The following is a 13,629-nucleotide window of genomic DNA, read 5'->3' as shown; positions in this document are numbered from 1 at the left end:
ATGTAGCTGCTTATCATTTACGTTACCCTCTATGACGCTGGATGGGCTTAGATGCTGTGCATATAGGTACCTTACATACGCGAGCGAAAGATATTAATAACTACTTCATTTGCAGTATATTCCTAGAAAATACATAATTATAATAGATTTAGGGTAACATTCCATTTCTGACCGCAGCTGCACTACTGGTACTGAACGCGTCGCTGTTACTGTCAATTTCCATAGTAAAATGAACAGTAGTGCAGCTGCGGTTGGAAATGGACTGTCACCTTTAGTTTTTCATTTTTCTTTTTTACTAATGTCAAATGGCAATGTCAAAATACTTCTGGAGGCGTATTATGGATGGCTTTATCCATGTGTTAAAAAGTGTCATTTTTTAACACCAAGCTATCTTTATCATTTGTCACCATGGCTGTCACGTTCTAACACATGTGTAAGTGCGAAAGTGACGCATAGCATGACAGGTGATAATAAAAATGCGACTATGATAGCTGGTCTGGCATTGTCACGCTGTCACGTAGACAAATATATCCGTACAGCGGGCTCAGCACGGTTCCATTTTTATCCACTATCACTAAGCCCGTCACTTTCGCACTTACATACTTGCTAGAACGTGACAGGCATGGTGATAAATGATAAAAATGCGACCGTGCTACTAGGGCAGGAAATTCCCACCTTGTGATAATTTTCCCGATATAGGTACATCACTATGCCATTCGGCTATAAAATCGGGCAATCGGACATAATCTTTATCACCCATGAACACGAACATTTTTAGGGTTCCGTAGCCAAATGGCAAAAAACGGAACCCTTATAGATTCGTCATGTCTGTCTGTCTGTCCGTCTGTCTGTCCGTCTGTATGTCACAGCCACTTTTCTCCGAAACTATAAGAACTATACTGTTGAAACTTGGTAAGTAGATGTATTCTGTGAACCGCATTAAGATTTTCACACAAAAATAGAAAAAAAACAATAAATTTTTGGGGTTCCCCATACTTCGAACTGAAACTCAAAAAATTTTTTTTTCATCAAACCCATACGTGTGGGGTATCTATGGATAGGTCTTCAAAAATGATATTGAGGTTTCTAATATCATTTTTTTCTAAACTGAATAGTTTGCGCGAGAGACACTTCCAAAGTGGTAAAATGTGTGTCCCCCCCCCCCCCTGTAACTTCTAAAATAAGAGAATGATAAAATTAAAAAAAATATATGATATACATTACCATGTAAACTTCCACCGAAAATTGGTTTGAACGAGATCTAGTAAGTAGTTTTTTTTTTATACGTCATAAATCGCCTAAATACGGAACCCTTCATGGGCGAGTCCGACTCGCACTTGGCCGCTTTTTTGTTCTTGCCGTGTTGCTAATGAGAACACTTTGCAAATTAGACGCATTTACTTTTACGTAAAAAAGCTTTAACCTCGTATGTAAATCCTCAACTGAGTTTGAAAAGTTAATCCACCTGTTTAAATTAATTCCTTTGTTATTCAAATTGTGGAGTTAAATTGTAACACAGAATTTATGTTGAGATTAAACATTCATTTTAGGATAGAAGTTTTAAGAACCGGTCCCACTGAAAATCAACGCAGAATAAACACAGTGTACTTTTTGTCTTATGCGTTGGGTTGTTGTCATACATTTTGTTGCGTGAACCGTGCGTCAACATTTTTGTTTACCGGTGTAGCCAAAGCTTTAACGTTATCAAGTCCACACAATACGTGCTAGCGAGATACACTGAGAATAATGTCAATTGAAATGAAATAAATGTTTAAACTTCAAATCTTCTTAGGTTTGTTTTGAAAATGCGCATTTCCGGTTCCAAAGGAATGTATCAATCGTTAAGACCTAAATCCAGGGTTTAGTACTAGGTAACTATTATTGTGACTGACTGTGCGTATAATAGTAGATATCATAACACTTTAAACTCTCGCGTTTTGTACACATATTTAATTACACAAACGGGTCTACCGCGATATAGTTTCATTGTTTTTACCTATATCGCGGTAGACCCGTTTGTGTAATTAAATACATAGTAGATATCATGAATTATGTATTCTCTTCGGGTCTGCAGTTAGCAGCAAACCTACCTAACTCGTTTCTATTTTTATTCAACTTTATTGCATCAAAACATTATGGCATTTTAGATTTCCTACTACCTCCTGGATTTAAAAAACTCTTAGCATCTTGCACCTTACGTAAGCACCTTGATAAGTACGAAGGAGATGCAATATAAAAAGTAGATCAATTTTTAAGTTGGAATTACCCTCCTTCTAAGCTATTTCAATCATAAATAAATGATCAAACGTTTTTGTTCACTTTGCTATTCAAAATAAATTCGCATGAATAAGAAAAATTGGGAAATAGGTTAACCGCTTTTATTGCCGTAAATGCGGGGAAGTTAACCGTGAATGGCCCATATTTTAACGGCGATACGAATTATCGAACGTTACGGTGATTCATATCACGTGGGGCCGGGATCAGAGGGTTCACATTAGCGAATGAGTGTGGATGAGTCGAGTTGGCATTTTACCAGTGTAACATGGCCTTAAACGGTAATCAGATTTAAAAATATCTCCTCTTTGCACATAGCCAATACTCCAAGGCAATAAGGTTAGCTTGAAGAGATGCCTTAAAGGGATAAGTTCGCCTTTGTACACATGTATTGCATTATACATACAGGGTTATATCTGGACCGTTAGCCATATTTGAATATCAGCAGTACAACCCATTTTTGAAAAAAACGTGGTACTGTTTTTAATTTTATTTGACATTTTTATTCATCAATAACATAAAATATGGTCACTGTAATCGTTTGTTGCGATTCGTCCAATAATGGCAAGCGCAATGGAAGGGATGGTAGAATCGTATATAAGCCAATCAGGGCAGAGCACTAAGGTTGTTTTTTTTTGGGACTTTTCGCAACTTATATTACCGTATGGCTAACTGCTCAGATAGAACCTTGTATATTTGTTATGTACGTGTTTTGTGCAATGAAGTGTTTTACTACTACTACTGGTTAATACCAGCTTTAGCCTCATACAGTCAGCAGCAGAAGTTGCTAAGCGGGCGAGGTGTTTAAAATTATCATGACACGCTCTTATTCTCTTAACAATAAAATCGCGTCAAGATCATTTTGAACACCTGGCCTGCTTAGCAACTTCTGCTGCTGACTGTACATGCCCGCTAGACCCAGCCTCTTCACATGATGTATGCGGTAATATCGCTGCTAAGCGCCACTCAGAACCCTCTAAACGACCTGCCACCTTGACCCTTATGGCCATTAAAATAGAGTGCAGTTTAAACTCTGTCACCGTAGAGGTTAGACTTATAAATAATGCGGAGTGGGCACTTAACATTGTTTAATTGGCTATTGCTGGTTTTATGCTTTAGAAAATGGTGAAGTGAGCCATAAGATGCGGAAATCCTATGGCATAAGCCATAGGGCATGAAAATTAGTAAAATGACCAAGAACTTTCCAACATTAAATTTGAATTTGATTTGTTTATCGCTTGTAGGTATTTACACGTAGGTACATAACATTTTAATCACTTACATGTAAAGTGCTGAACTAACCAACTAAGTCATGTAAGCACGGTAGGTTGTACGTTACGCATAATTTTATACAACATAGATTTTTGAAGTGAAAACTTCATTAGCGGCGCTGTGCACTTTTTGAGGTGGCGAAAAAAATGTTAAACTCGCGACAGATCACGTAACCGTAAGACGTAAGACGGACACGCGACCTGATCGAAAAACTGTTACTTAAATGTCATTAAGTTTTTCTTTATTGATTTAAATGCCATCTAGTGAGTTTCGCTCTAACTGGTATTAATATAACTCTAGTACTAACAGTGATGTGCTTAGGGGTTTCAAGTAATGCGACGAAAGAACGCTATAGATGGCGTTAACCTCAGTTATACATACTGCTGCAGACATTTTGCAATAGTGATTGAGTTTTCACTTCTGCCGGCACTCCCTGAGTGCAACCCGTTGTTTTTTTTATATCATCATTCAACCTGTATTTTATCATGCTAACGATAATCTTAGGCAAAGATACAAAGTTGGTTAGTATTAGTATAACTGCTTAAAGTGTATTTAGATATGTTCCGATTGTTATACTTGAATTCTTTCTAAACCATTAATTGTATGTAAAGGCAACACGTCACGAAATGTATTGAAACCCAATATATTTAATAAAGACAATCTTGCGCAGATGATTACTTTTGAAACTCACTCAGCGGGTTCCTTACTTGTCATTACTCATTACGCTCAGTTTGAATTTCATACGGCCATTACGGATGAAAAGACTTCTCCTTCCGGTACCCAATCTGTTTCGTAAGTAAACAGGCAACCAAACTGTCGACTGAATGTAACGCGAAAATTACAAAACAGTGTAATTAAATGTTCTCAAAATTTTCCATCATTGTCAATATTTGATTTCGAACACGGTTCCAGCATAGAGAAATATAGTAAGACAAGAGTGCTCACTCCATACATCAGTTTTGGTACCAAAAATACTATTAATATCAGTGTCTACATCTAGCATCGAGTAGCGGAACTATCAGTAGGTACTGCTACTTGATAATAGATGTAGCACCGACCGGAAAGTCTTACATATGTTGTTGAGCATTGGTACTAAAACTGATGTATGGAGTGAGCAATCTATGTATTTTTTTCTCTATGGTTCCAGGAATATTTACTGTAGGGTGAAGGTGCGTGAAATAATTTAGAGTTAGACCAAAAAAAGTCTGCAGCGATTTTGATAGCCCACGCAGTGCAAGTGTTATTTTAAACGTCAAATTTCTATGAAATTATGACGTACTTATAAATAACACTTGCACTGCGTGGGCTATCATAATCGCTGCAGACTTTTCTTGGTCTAACTCTAACCACATATATAGGTATTTAACTATAATCTTAACAAGCAGCGAGAGAGCTGTACACATCCGAAGAAATTACTTACTGATATATTTATACTAATTATATGTGCTTCTTTGTTTCAGGTGATTGACTAATTAATGTTCACTTAATTAGCTCACATGGCGTAAGAAGCCTGAACAATGAATATATGTAATAAGGTACCCACCTTACCCACCCCCGCACCCGCGTATAAAGTGTCATTCAATAGAACTTGCGAACTATGTAAACAAAACTTACTAGTAATTTGACATTCAGTGTCAATTTTAGTATGGCGGTTTGTTTACATAGTTAGCAAGTTCTATTGAATGACATTTTATATATAGTCCCCCTCATCGTTTTCAATGACGGCGACCCTAAATAAATTTAATTAAACATTTTGGACGTCGTCTAGTGTGAGGCCTAATGTGGCTGGCGAACTTCCTCTTAAATACTCTATTATATGTATACCTACCTATCTAAATATACTCCATTCCCGATAGGATTAGACAGAACGAAAAATGGTTCTTTATAGTGCATTTTTTAGGATATCATTCAATATGGAACTTAAATTACGCTCTAAATCTAGTTCTCAAAAATATTAATATAATATCGAAAATATAAAATAAAAGAAAAGTGAGCGTGATGTGATTTATTTTTTATATTTTTAGTTTGTATTTATATTTAAGTTTTTGCAATAAATGCCGTTCATTCAAAGAAAATATTTCTACCCAATTGCTTCACAGTCATTTTAGCGACTTTCACATCAAAAGTTGTCAGGGTTCCCACTGACATGCCAGGATTTTATTTGGTCCTCGTTTGAAAGAATATTTCAATTTTTCATATGACAACCCTAAGTGCAGCTAACTTTTGATAAAAGTATCGTTTGCATACCATCACGCGCAATATTCGCTCGCGGGATTCGCTTGAATTTTCAATCCGCGCTAAAATGATATTCAAATAACTTCGGAATATTTTCAATCAATCCCGAAATCAAATAATTCAGGAGCGCGATATCCGATTCTCGTGTTACATTCTGCGAATACATCAATTTGACTGGTAAATGGAATTAAAACGCAGATTTCCAGCTGAATTGTACCGACAAATTAGCAAAATGAAACGTTTCATGTAGTTTAATCGAAGCGAGCAACTGTTTTATTGTAAGTCTCTGTTGTTTAACTAGTTTATGGATTGTGATGAAAAAAAAAACTGTCGTTCAATAACTACTTTTCTACGTGAAGGCAAATATACTGAGAAATATTAATGTGACATTTCCTTATTCCTGAACTAGTAGAAATTGAAGTGATTATGAACTACAATTTAATTTCTACATAACAACAACTTAAGCCAGTTTTGCACTTTTAAGTTTCTCTTCTCAAATGCCAGTCAAGTTCGGATAGCGGATATTCTTAAGCCGGGGACGGACGTCAAGACGCCATATACAGCGATGTCGTAAGTCGTAAGTAGAATAGAAATGGGCCGGGTATATTGCCAGAATTAACGGACGGTGAACTAGATAGGCTCTGGGGAGGTTTTAAAAGCGCATTAGGCTAGTACGGACTTCAGTTTTGTTTGTGCAAATTACAGATTCCAAGTTTGTCAAATAATATCTTTTTAGTTTCACACTCAAACACATTTCTGGAAGAATACTGGGAATACTGGAACAAATTATTTTCATGTGAAATATTTATATAGGTAGATCTCAAAATGTAATCCCTCGAATTCTAATTGAACACTTAAAGTTCAATTTCTAGGTATCGATGCCTAAGTATTTAACGCAAATTCAGATTTCGATAAGCAAGCTAGTTTACTCGTATATCCAAATATAAAAATCTATCTTAAACTTAATTGAATACTGTAAAGAGACGCTAGTTTAAACAAATATGAGCAAGCACTTAGTTCGGATTAGGTTTTAAAATCACTCTCCTGTGTTTAAAATCTCTGCAAGAGTATCTTTTAAAAACTTTCTTCTGCAATGCGGTTGCGGTTTCTTTGATAAGGTTGCCAGCACACTAAAGTACAATCAGCATCAAAAGCAACAGATCAGACTACGCGTCAAAAGTGTCTACCATTCTCTAATAGTTTAACAAATAGATGTAATGTAAGTTCATTCATGTAGAACAAATAGACTGTGACAGATACTTCAGAACGCAAACTGTAGAGATCTCTATTTAAGGGGCCCACAGATTACCAGTTCAGACGATATCAGACTGTCAGTTGTTCGGAACTCTGTCGGAACTGTCACCTTTTGCGTTTAGCTGACAGGCTGATATTGCCCGGAGAACTGGTAGTCTGTGGGCTCCTTTAGAAAATAACAGATGTTTATGGAGCGTTGTTTTATCCGCTGCTATGGATGCTGACTGTACTTACTACAAAAAATACTAAAAGTGTAGTGTGCCTACTAGACTAAAAGACTATACTTTTAGTGTGAAATAAAGCAGTGGTTCTTAACCGGTGGTCCGCGTACAAGTGGCGAGGAATTTCACCATAGGTTACCTATACCTGACTCAAATCTAATGACATATATTATTGTAATCCGTCAAACAGCCGTAGGCTGTGCCAAAGAATTAAACAAGTATTAAGCATGACTCTCGTTAGACCAGGCCGTTTCCGGGCGGGAGATTCCGGTGCTTCGTTTTCTATGGAAAGCATCACCTGTCATTGTCATAGAAAAGTAAGCGCTGGAAGCTCCGGCCCGGACACGGCCCGGTCTAACGTGAGTCATCCTTTATATATGTAAGTATAGAGATAAGTAGATACATACGCTTGTAGTATTTGCTAGAACTAATACACTAAACTTCCTTCATCCATACCGGAATTCGAATCTCTTCAACGAACGCTGTTAAATATTGATGAGCTCACAGCCAAGCCAGCAAAATATTAATGGAATATTACAGCAAGTTGTAGCCTTTGCGACCGCCGCCGGGATTCGCCATGCATTAACAGCTCATAATAGCGTGCGCTCCTAGAAAATAGCCCTGCGCTGCCAACGTTAAAATAATAATAATAATGGCCCTAGCCATGGGTAGTTTAAATTAGCAAACTAACAGTCTGACTTATAGTTCGTTTTTTTTAGCATTAGAAAGAACTTGAAAGAAGGTAAGCGATTTTGACATGTCATTTAATCGAAAAACACTTTTTAAAAATCAATAACTATTACTTATGAAAGCAGAAGACTATGAAAAATCGTATTAGATTCATAATTGTTACATATTTACCGTAACTTATTTTTAAAATGTGTTTTTCAATTAAAAGACACATCAAGATTGTTTACCTTATTTAAAAACGAAGTATATATAGTTGTTCTTGCAAACGTTGCCCAAACCAAAGTTACAAAAAGGTCGATTTGAAAGACAAGAATTCAAAATCACACTACAAATTTGTCATATAAAAAGGACGTCGATAAATAAAAAATAATTACAGGTCATGTGTGAAGATTTTAAGATATTTGATTAACGTATATTTAACATTTGAATCTAAACAGTGTTTTCTTTGACCATCTTTTATAGTTTCAGATTTCCCATCATGACATTGTGGCGAATAATTTTTAGTGCTTATTATTTTATGTTTTTTTAAGTCGTACACTCAAATAACACGATATTGTCTACCGTTGTCCCGGACAATCTAAAGATTTGTAGGTATAGGGGTTATTGTTTCAGTCACAATGGATGTAATGCTCAGTAAAATAGTTATTGACTTGAAACGTTGAAGAAATGTACCGAACATACAAAATAAGATGCGTTTGTACGGGACAGGTCTTGGAAGGCCCAAACGGTTGAGAATTTGTTAATTTAAACAACCCGCGCCTCTAGTACTATGAGGTGAGCAAATACACCGCTCCCAGGGACCACTTTAGTTTAAATACGGGAATTGCAAAACAAGTTTAATGTAACCTGTGGGTAACTGAGGCTTTAGTCTTTCGGGTTAATTTTGCGAAAATAATTGGCTATTTGCTCGGTAACGAAATGGGGAATGTTATTCTGCCGTGGGTTACGCGGTTATCAGCGTCCGCATGTCGCTGCGGTGTGCGAGCGAGACAGCGCTATGTACGTATCTCGTTGTCTCACTCGTACACCGGAGTGGCGTGCGGTTCCGTGTCGAATCTGAAGAGCGTATCGATTACATTAGCGGGACAGGAAAAATATTTTTGAATATGATGAAAGGGCCCTCTTATTCAAAGGTAATTGATGAAGGCGATAATTGACGCAAATATTTTGATTTGCCATGGCTCTGTTGATCGGGAAATTTCAAGAAGTCGATATTAAAGTGGATTCACCGTTACCTAAATAACATTGAGGAATATTACGAGTAAAATTCGGTTTAACACAATTGTCTTTCACCTATTAGTGTTTGATCCTTTCGCATTTTCTCAAAGGTTAGCTGGAAGAGATCCCTTTTAGGGATAAGTTCGCCTTTGTACATAACATTCTTATTTTTGTTTTGTTTTTGTTCGTTTTATGTAAACCTGTTTATGTGCAATAAAGTGACATACATACATACATACATACATGTTCCTTAAGAAACGCAAAATTGTAGTTTTTATTTAGAAAAGTACATTATATTTGCAACGGCACCTCCAACAAAATGCAGGCGGCACGGCCATCCAACGAACACCTTACTACACACTTGATGGGATGAGACACACTTTTTCATAAAACTATTCATTTAAATTACTTTCTTTCAAGAATCCCACTGAAATTAAAAACCCCCTCTGCCGTCCGAGAATACTCCTAATACGTAATTAAATGAAAGGAGGTTCATTTAAAGAATAAAGAAGTGAGTCAACTTGAACCATATTAACTCCGTTCTTGGTTCTTGAGGGCTATTTAATATTTCTACGACATTTAACAGCCATTGTGAAAAATGTCGGACAAAACGGTTGTCGGCTTAACTCGACACAGATCACTTGCCCACTAGAAGCAACGAACTAAAAGTCTGACTATACATATAGCTAGAGCTCAAAAACGTGACCCCACGTGTACTGTGCTGCCAGTGACCCAAATGTTTGATAAATATAATTATAGGTATCAGATAAGTGTCATGACACTTATCCCAGTGCATAGGTATACATTCATTAGGTAGGTACATATGTAGCAAGCTTACGATATTTTGGAACTGTTACTCCGGAGACACTACACTTAATCTGGCTACAACAAATGTACTCGATGATCGTCGATCGGTGTACGTCGATCGAATATTTATACAATATCCTGCAAATGACTGTAGTTATAACTCTTTCGACACTGATAGAAATGTTTGCATAACAGGAACAAAACATTTTGTTACTAGAGTCAGACCAAGAAAAGTCTGCAGCGGGTTTGACAGCCCTCGCAGTGCCAGTGTTATTTTAAACGTCAAACTTCTATTAAATTATGACGTGAAAATAACACTTGCACTGCGTGGGCTATCAAATCCGCTGCAGACTTTTCTTGGTCTGACTCTAACACAAAAACGGGGACTTTCGAATGATGTGTTAAATCACTTACATCAGCGCGGCGCCAACACAAGCATTTTTGCTTACCGGGTGGCTCTATCGCTTTACATTATACAAAGTGTGTCTTAAGTAATAAATAATTTTGATTTTTTTTTTAACAGCCAACAAAGTTGGTTTTGGGATATTGATCTAAATTTATTTATATATTAGGTTCAGTTCAGTTATTTTTTTAATTACCTACGCAATGAGTTTGGATAATGGTTTTTTGCAGTGTAACGTGGAGTCCATAGTAGGTAGTCTATGCTCGACGTGCTTTTCATTATTTCATCCCGGGAGTCCAGTCACAGTTGAGAAAACAAATTAGCCCCGTTAAGTGTTAGTACGAGGAAGGCTGTCGGAGCGCAGTTTTCAAATTTCGCTCGTGTACGGAAATGCAAGCGTAATGGGTATTAGCTGTTGTATTTTAGTTATACAATTTTCTGAAATGCCTATTGTTTTTTAGGTTATTTTAAGCTTTATAACATGTGTTACTTTTTGCCGTATGAACTGTCGCCGGCGGTATTTCCGGGCCGATACGACCTTCAAACCTGGCATGGAAAGCATCAAGTGTTGCCATCCTACTTGCAAACAGTAAATATTTCTGGTTATAATTTAATTACGCTACGCATTTTAAAACCAAAATTAACTTGTCCAAATTCATGTTATGTTAAACCAGCGGTCGGCAACCCGCGCCCCGCGGGCTGCATCCGGCCCGTGAACCTGTCACGTGCGGCCCGCGAGCCTCCCTGGCTATTTTGTATGTAATATTGACAAACGACAATGTCTGACAAAGTCATAATAATTAACAAAGTGCGGCCCGCGTCACCTACGTTAGCTACTAAGTGGCCCTTGGCTGCTAAAAGGTTGCCGACCGCTGCTTAAACTGTTGCAGAAATATTTCACTATGCAATAATTTTATTAGTAACATTGCTCTGATAATTTAAAATAAATGGCATGCACGCTTGTTAAATTTACGCGTAATTACGATGAAATACATATAACAAACACATCAGTAAGTTGTTCAATATTAATTGGTTGGAATGTTCCGAAAATAAAATAAGTATACATTTCAGGTAAATTGATGTATGAAGTGTCAATAATAACAAAAAAAGCTTTATCACATCATGTAATGAGCAAGAAGGTTTTTTCAATAAATTATTCTATTCTATTATATTCTATGTTCCCATTCTAAGTACTAGATACCTACTATTACATGCTTATTATTAATTTATAGTCTGTTCGGAAAGAGAAGAGTCGTGGAATGTATTGGGCCCCATACATTCCACGACTCTTCTCTTTCCGCACAGACTCTATGCTCTTGATTTTCTAATCCATACAAAATGATACTCCACTCGATACAGTATGTCGTTTATAATTTTTTACTTGTTTACAATATTTGTATATTTCTATTTCTTACTTTGGCGCCTGATTGTCACTTGTCTAAGCTCCTTTATGTTTCTGTCATATAAATATACGATAGTTCTCATAGTTTGTAACCGACAGTAATCTGCTCCGCCTTTTATAAGTTCACGCTCGAACTGTGGCCAACTGTGCGGAAAGCGGTCGGCCTAATCCCCTAATAAGCCACCGCGTTCATTCGATACTGTAATCCACACACACACTTATTCTAGGTCTACCGTTTTAAATCATTAGTAGTAGTAGTAAACTCTTTATTGTGCAAAAATACATAAATCATTAATAGCGTTCATTTGGATTGGATTTGTTCTATTTTGTGTTTTGTGTTTCGCTCGGCAGTAAAGTTTGTTTAACCCTCTTGCCTTGAAACCCTCGCAACGCTCAAGATTCCACTTTTCGGCAACAATTTTGGCCCCTTGTAAAACAACAATTGTTTCACTGCGAAAATGCTACGTCTATGAATATTGAATACCTATAAAACGAGAACTAGGTACATCAATGTTAGTTGTTGAAGCGCTTCAACAATCAACAAACTAATGAATGAGTTAAACAATTCCGCTTAAAATGAATTTGTGAAAAACGTGCAATTTAGAATGTGTAAAGCTTTTGTCAAAGAACTAATAAACAAGTTGTTAAATTGTAGCAGAGTTTGTAGAAATTGAAGTGGAAATGGACGCAGTTAATCCGTTTATGTCTATAAAGCAAAGTTTCGTCTTACTCAACTTGGTAATTAAACAACATACTGAAGTAGAGTTTATTCTCATTGTTTTAAAAGTACCTACAAAGCAAAATTACAGATTTCCTCTTCAAATACATTAGTCAAGAGACGATCCATAATAATAAAACCACGTAAAAATTGAGCATGTAGAATAAACCTAGCTGGTAAAGTCTCAATAATCTTTCTGTCAAAGATTTTAGCAAAATTTCACAAAAAATTCAAATGTCATTTTTCCAACACCGATAAGTCACTGGAGCGCAGGGACGAACTGACAGGTGGCATTCGAGTTTGTTTTTGACATCTCGCAAATGTTACAATGAAATGGCTGGAATAGCTTTGAAATTGTAACATGCTGATGATATTCGAAATTCAACCAAGTTCGACTTTTTTATACTATCCCCTCCCCCTCAACTACGTCTGTGGTGAATATTAATGATAATTGATAATGTAAAAACCACATAAAAACTATCCTATGTTCTTCTCCGAAGCCTCAAACTATCTCTATACCAAATTTCTCTTCTTTTTATTAGAAAAAAGGTGAGCATTTGACCACAATCTCACATGATGGTAAGTGCCGATGCAGTCTAGGATGGAACATACCTGCCTAAAAGGTATCTATTCATTCTCGATTTAAAAAGATCCAAGTTATAGTGGACTGGGAATAGATTTGCAGGAAGTGAATTCCATTCCTAACGCCGTTCGCATAATAAAGCTGGATGCATAGCGTGATGTCGCATCAAGATCATTTTGAACACTTGGCCCGCTTAGCAACTTCTGCTGCTGACTGTACCTCAATGTTGGTGTATACGATCTACGATCTGTCATCAAGCCAAGTCGAATTTGCCTCACACATAGATTCGGGTGTAAATGCCTGCGGGCACGCAGCGGTATGCGGTTTGCGGTTAGCAAGACAATATGCATTATGTTTATGTATGTAGCTACGAAACGTACATTCCATTTGAATTTCCCTCCCAATGTAATTTAGCTGTTGTCATGGTTGTCATTGGGTAGCAGCTGCTTATTCTGCGTGTAATATAATAGAAAACTGGTCACATCGAAACTTGAGGGCCTACCGAATAAAACGAAAGTATTAGATCTAAACAAACGAATATCGTGTAGTGTT

At 36.8% G+C, this 13,629-nt stretch overlaps 1 protein-coding gene across 1 annotated transcript in view; it reads left to right on the top strand.

Moving 5' to 3' along the window:
• Nucleotides 1–13,629, top strand: part of LOC134654203 (beta-1,4-N-acetylgalactosaminyltransferase bre-4-like) — a 325,142-nt gene that overhangs the window by 176,503 nt on the left and 135,010 nt on the right. The gene's annotated exons all lie outside the window — the stretch shown is intronic.

The sequence above is a fragment of the Cydia amplana genome, chromosome 14 (assembly GCF_948474715.1).
Source record: "Cydia amplana chromosome 14, ilCydAmpl1.1, whole genome shotgun sequence".
NCBI classification, from domain to species: Eukaryota; Metazoa; Arthropoda; class Insecta; order Lepidoptera; family Tortricidae; genus Cydia; species Cydia amplana.
This window is presented reverse-complemented; position numbering and strand designations above follow the sequence as displayed.